Genomic DNA, 7,109 nt, shown 5'->3' on the forward strand with positions numbered 1-7,109 from the left:
ACTCTGTCTCTGGTCCCAGAATCCACAGGAACAGACTCTGGCTGCATCTCAGGCCCAAACCAAAGGACCTCTGGCAAATCAGGTCCAGGGACAATTACTGTTGTTTGGGGCACAAAAATTGACTGCCAAAAACATCTTTCCTCATGGAAGCCTACTTTCAGCTGTGAAAAACAAGTTAATATGTTACAGAGTGGCCATGGGTGCATCTACATTGTGGAGTTAATGCAGTTTGATACTACTTTAACTGCCATGGTTTAATGCTATGGAGTCCTGGGAATTGTGGCATTCAGGCTCTTCAGCTTTCTCTGCCAAAGAGAGCTGGTGCCTCACCAAACGATGACTCCCATGATTCCATCGTATTGCGGTATGACAGTTAAAGTGGTATCAAACTGCCTTCATTCCATAGTGTAGATGCACCTTAAGAGCTGCAGTGCGCCGCAGAAACCACTGCACAATGCTGACTGCATTTTTGCATGTTGGTGTAGCTTTTGGTCTGAATGCTACCCAATGATATTATCCCCCAAATGTGTGTTTTAAAAAGTCAGGGGGTCTTCAGAGGCAACAAAAATGCTATGCTTCCACAACCAGAGCTGAAAAATAGAAGATTGTCTGCCATTACGTCTCGGAGAGCCAATTTCTTCCCTCTCAAAGGGTCAAATAGACAATTATTCTAGCAGCCACCTTTCCAATTATTGCCATTTTGCATTTTAAATTCGCACCTTTCCCGGTTGCCAATAGTGCCTTTGATCTGTTGTGCTGCTCTAGAAAACTGTTGCCCGAAGCCAAAGGTTCAAATGTGTCATTTTTTGCAATTGTTCTCCATTCAGCATTTGCACCTGGACGGAAAAAGGCAGAAACCCAAGATGGGGGCCTTGACCTCTTTCCCATCAAAAAGGTCGAAGCCTCTTTTTCCCCCTTCCTTGCAAAAAAGGCAACCGAGTGTATCCATTCAATTTGAGGGGGGGCAAAGGTGCCGCTTTTCTTGCGATGTTTCCTTAATGGACTTGTAAAAAAGGTGGCGGAAGAAACTGCAGCGCTCGGCATTATGGAGGAAAAGGAGAACAATGGGAGATGCAGTGCACAATGAAATACACAGATATAAGGTGGCTTGAAAACAGTCCCTGTGAAAAGCATTTAAGGGTCTTAGTTGGCCACAAGAGATTCCACCTAAACATTATGGAAAACGTCCTGATGGTAAGATCTGCTTGACCGTGAAATATGCTGGCTAGGAGTCCAGTGGAGTCTTCTTCTCTGGAGTTTTTAAAGCAGAGACTGGATGGCCTTCTGTTGGGAGGGCTTGGATTGTGTCTTCCTGCCTGATAGAAACCCCTGAGATTTCTTCCAACTCTTTGATTCTATTAAAGCCAATGCCTGCTGCAGCACTTTTAAAAACAACTGAGCTCTTGGAGCGCCTCTATCCAAACTGTCCAAATTTGGCAAGGATAGATTTCATTAATTCCTGGCATCTCATATTTCTGCCTCATTTAAACTGTCCTGGTTTCTTTCTCCTCTTCAATTTAGCTCAAGCAGGGAACTTTGAAATAGTTGAACAGAAGCTGTTGAAAGCTTTAGGTGCTCTTACTGACTATTATGTTGTGGAATTTTGTTTGGATGCGGGTGAAGAAAGCAGACTAACAGCAGAAGTTGTCTTCAAGATAGTTTACTTTTGGCCAAGAGCAAGTGACAATGTTAGCTAATGCCCAGAAAACGCAATGCCACACCTTGCCTGTAGTGGCTTTCCAATTTATACAATTTTACAGAAGCATGCGCAGAAAGCTAACTGACAATGGAATTTGCTGACTATTACAATCCTTTTGGACATACGTAGTTGCCTTGTAACTTATATAACTCATTACTCATCACATCAGGTGAAGTGTCCATAGTTTGCTCCACGTATGCACTATCCTCAGGTGACATGTTCATAGTTCATCCCACGTATGCATCATCCAGCAGCCAAATCATGACTGCAGTTTGCATGACCTTATATTGTGAGCAAAGAGCAAATGTCAGGCAGAACATGTCCTGTCGACACTTTCATGGAAAAACAAGATTTTTGAGTAAGGGTCATCTAGGTAAGGGATTTTTAGGGTTTTTAAATAAAATATTCAAGAGCTGCTCCATTAATTACAGGGAAAACCAACTCATTTGTAATCCATCTAAAACGGAGATGTGTGCTTGTCACCTTAAGAACAAACAAGCATCTCGAGCTGTGAGGATGACCTGGGAATGAATCCCACTGGATCATTGCAGCACAAGAAAATATTTGGGAGTTACCCTGGACCGTGAAGCCCACGGTGGCACAGTGGGTTAAAGCCTTGTGACTTGAAGATTGAGTTGCTCACCTGAAGGCTGCCAAGTTTGAATCCAACATGGGGAGAGCGCGGATGAGCTCCCTCTATCAGCTCCAGATCCATGTGGGACATGAGAGAAGCCTCCCACAAGGATGGTACAAACATCAAAACATCCCGGCAACGTCCTTGCAGACGGCCAATTCTCTCACGCCAGTTTCTCAAGTCCTTCCTGACACACAAAAATTTCCAAGGTCTCGAAGCAATGAATCCCTATAAGGGGCAGTTTGGAAACTGAATGTTTTTGGTGAAGAGATGGCTGAAAAGGATATAAGAACCAGGTTCGAATATTTGAAAGGATGTGTGAAATGGAGCTAGACATCTGACCAAGTCAACATTGTGGCGTAGCAGCTAAAAACGCCAATGCAATTCTGGCCTGCATCAATAGGAGTACATCGAGGGAAGTCATAGCATTCTTGGTCTCAGACAGTTAAACCCAGGCACGGGCAAACTTGGGCCCTCCAGGTGTTTTGGACTGAAACTCCCACAATTCCTAACAGCCTACCGGCTGTTAGGAATTGTGGGAGTTGCAGTCCAAAACACCTGGAGGGCCCAAGTTTGCCCATGCCTTATCTTCTTCATTCAAAAGGCTGCAAGACAAGCGGTATTTCAGTTCCCTGCTGGAACCAAATTCCAGTTTGCTTCCTATTTTGTCTTTATCAATATTAATTAATATTCCGGTCACCAACCTAGCCTGTTTGAATCCCAACTGGAAATAGGAGTCCATTAAAACCACAAAATGAAGACATTATGTGTCTCGTTGGAAACAAATAAATCTTCGTTGCTTCTGAATCAGTCGACCTGTCCAAACCCATCATCTCCTTTTACGACACGTCACGTCAGAAGCAATATGTGAATGTGGATTTGCTCTGTTGCTTCTTCTAATGATCCACCCCGTTCCTTTCGATTCCTCATGTCCTTTCTCCTCTCTGTCCAATTGTGGGTTTGGTTTAATGTTGTGATGTCTGTCATTACCTTCAGATAGGCTCCTTCTGTTGTTTGTTTCAACTGCAAAATAAAGAAAACAAATGGATGGACACGGAGAGCCAGAAACCTAACCCCATTGATATCAACGGAGAAGGAATTATTCCTGGAGAAGATCCCATGGGAGAAATTGTGCACCAACACACTCTTCCTGTTGCATTGTGAGACTTTACCTTTGGACACAATAGAATGAGTAGATTTTGAGGCCCTGTGGGATAATGGGAGCTGTAGTTTTACAAAAAGAGTGCAGGCCACACCAGGTGACCAAAAGGACTGCCTATAAAAAGTTTGTGCAGTGTTTCAGTAGAAATTCATTTCCTTAGATATATAAAAGTCAAAGTATGTATGGGTTGTTGTGTGTTTTCTAGGCTGTATGCCCACGTTCCAGAAACATTATCTCCTGACGTTTCGCCCACATCTATGGCAGGCATCCTCAGAGGTTGTGAGGTATATATATCCATTTTCCAGAAGCATTCTTTCCTGACGTTTTGCCCACGTCTATGGCCGGCATCCTCAGAGGTTGTGAGCTATATATGCCCATGTTCCAGGTGCATTCTCTCCTGACGTTTCGTCCACATTTATGGCAGGCATCCTCAGAAGTTGTGAGGTATATATATCCATGTTCCGGAAGCATTCTCTCCTGATGTTTCACCCACATCTATGGCAGGCATCCTCAGAGTTTGTGAGGTATACACGTCCATGTTCCAGAAGCATTCTCTCCTGACGTTTCGCCCACAACTATGGCAGGCATCCTCAGAGGTTGTGAGGTATATATGTCCATGTTCCAGAAGCATTCTCTCCTGACATTTCACCCACATCTATGGCAGGCATCCTCAGAGGTTGTGAGATATATATGGCCATGTTCCAGAAGCATTCTCTCCTGACGTTTCACCCACATCTATGGCAGGCATCCTCAGAGGTTGTGAGGTATATATATCCATGTTCCAGAATCATTCTCTCCTGACATTTCACCCACATCTATGGCAGGCATCCTTAGAGGTTGTGCAGTATATATATCTGACACGTGGACATACAGCCCGGAAAATACACAACAACCCTGTGTTTCCAGCCATGGAAGCCTTCGACAACACAAAGTATGTATGTTTGTATGTTTGATCCACAAAGGCTCCTACATGACTGGATGGATCTGAACCAAACTTGGCGTAGTTACCATTCACGACCCAATATAATATACCAGTGGGGTTTCAACTACAGCCTCCACCCCATTTGGGAATGAGGACCCCAAAAAGGTGAAAATATGTATGTAGTTCTCAGGCGCAACAACAAGAGGGCAGTGTATTGATAGAAAGGACTGGCTTCTGCCTTTTAGATATGTAAAGTAAGAGGAGAGGTGCCAACAAAACGCTTCATCTTCCTGCCGAAGACTTTTGTTTGTAAACTTCTTCCTTTTGATCTAATTGCCAGCATTTTTCTGGCATTTCCTTATGGGTGCCTTAAAATACCTCCCTGCTTTTAAGCAGTACCTATTTATCTACTCACATTTTGCTTTTGAACCACTAGATAGGCAGAAGCTGGGCTAAAGGCCAGGAGCTCACCCTGACCCAGGTTTCGAACTGTCAGCCATAACAACAACAACAACTTTATTTTTATATCCTGCTTCCATCTACCCACAGGAACTCAGAGCAACTAACATGGGGCTAAGCCCAAATAATTACAATAGAAAAGAATAAAATACATACATAAACACAACATCATGAATCCAGAGTTGCCTGCATATCCAGAGTTGCCTGCATATGCAATTTCTAGTGCTATTATTATTATTATCGTCATCGTCATTTTTATTAATTTTATCAGTTGTATTTTTATTATTATTACTTATTGTTAGTTTTATGTTTTTGTGAATGGTCTCATTAGAAAATACATACCCTGAACAACACCAGGTATCATTTATAAAAATGCTCCTGCAGTTAGGCAAAGCCCATAAGCCTAGCTTGCATATATTGCATATATTGTATCTATTGACCTAAAAGGCTAAATCTCCATCATATTTTACTTTTTAGAACATTGTTAAGCAGGTGTGCACATGTGCCCTTTCTTGGCTGAGTAGTCACTGTTACCCAATTGCAAGGATGCTCTGAATTGTGAATTTTGAACTGAAATGAGTTCTTTCCGGCTCTGTGGTTCTATGTGTGGGAGTTGTAGTTTGGCAAGGCACCTATACTCGAGCAGAGAAGGCAAGAAAAAAAACCTTACAAAAATTACATCTCCAAAGATTCCATAGTATGGAGCCATTGCAGTTAAAAGTGGCGTCAAACTACATTCATTCTATAGTGTAGACGCACATTGAGTGACACCTCTGGCTCTGTCCAAAACTGGAACCATGTCTTTCCCTTTTGCTTCGGTTCTTAAAAATCCAGGTCCTTCAGAACCCGTAAAAAATCAAGATGGCCAAGAAAGCATCTCTAATGGAAAATGTTCAGTAAATCAATGCTGAAAGAACGGGGGAATGTTTCGAGAGGGAAAGCGACGCAAGCGATACACATTGCACGCTGCCTTTCTCTCCGCGCAAACCTACCTGCAGACACATTTTGCGGCTGACGGAGTGAGCAGACTTCATTAAAAGGGGGAAACTCAGTCAACATCTGCTACCTTGAGATAAGGGTTGCCATACACCGTTCCATATTTTCCATGCGCTGATCGCTTGTTTCATCTGGCAAGGATGCGGGGGAAAAAGAGACTGGGGAGCGGGGAGTGTGTGTGTGTGTGTGTGTGTGTATATATATATATATATATACTAGGATGTGGGAAGATTGGCAGAAGGAAACTTTCCCAAGTTATTAATGTGCTTTGAAGAGCTGTGAGTAAAACGCCATGCGCTGACACTTTGGATTCTGAGACGCAAACAGACCTCATCCTCTCTCTCTGACAGAGATACAAGGAGGTCTCAAGGGGCTTGCTTTCATCAGATAAGGTTTGGATTGGATTGCCTGTGCAAAGAGAGAGATTATTCTCTCCTCTGGCCCACCCAGGCTGTGGAGACCCAAAGGGACCCCCAAAGGCCATCCAGTCCACCCAGCCACACAGAAACACACAATTTATTTATTTATTTGCAGTATTTATATTCCGTCCTTCTCACCTTCTTAAGGGGATTCAGGGTGGATCACAATGTACATATACATGGCAAACATTCAATGACATACAACACACTCAGACAGAGACACAAAGTGTGCTGGTACGGCTGTTCCAGAAGCTCCAACTTTATTCTCTTTCTGCTAATGTTTGCAGTCATAGAGCAGGCCACCTGTCCATCATCATTAAGTTTGGTTCCGCCCCTTGTTCAGGGCTCTGGGAGGGAAGCCATTTTTAAGTCAGTCTCACTTAAGGAAGCTAAGCTATAGGACGTAGACCAGCTCGTCCCGTAGAAAAGCTTCATATCTCAATAACATCCGGGGATATAGAACATCCAAGAAAACAGAAACAGAAATTCCTGGGGAAAAGGTCCCAAAGGTTCTGGCTAAGAGCGCACAGCCCCTCAGCCTCACAGCTCCTAGGGGAAACAGCCCTAAAGTTTCCAAAGAAACCTCGGAGAGGGAACAGCCCCACAGATCCATGGAACCCCAGCTGAAACATCTGCAAGCCTTGGTTGGTAGGTCCACTCGATACCCAGACGCACTTGGAATTGGCAGTGGGTCCCACATCAGCTAGGCCCATATAATAGACAGCCTGGGAGAGGTTATAAGGGGATTTTCTTCTTACAAAGAAAGCACAGTTATCCAAAGCCAATTGCCCGTCCCCTGGGGACAAGACTGAAAAGGC

This window comes from Anolis carolinensis, chromosome 1, assembly GCF_035594765.1.
Source record: "Anolis carolinensis isolate JA03-04 chromosome 1, rAnoCar3.1.pri, whole genome shotgun sequence".
Lineage (NCBI taxonomy): Eukaryota > Metazoa > Chordata > Lepidosauria > Squamata > Dactyloidae > Anolis > Anolis carolinensis.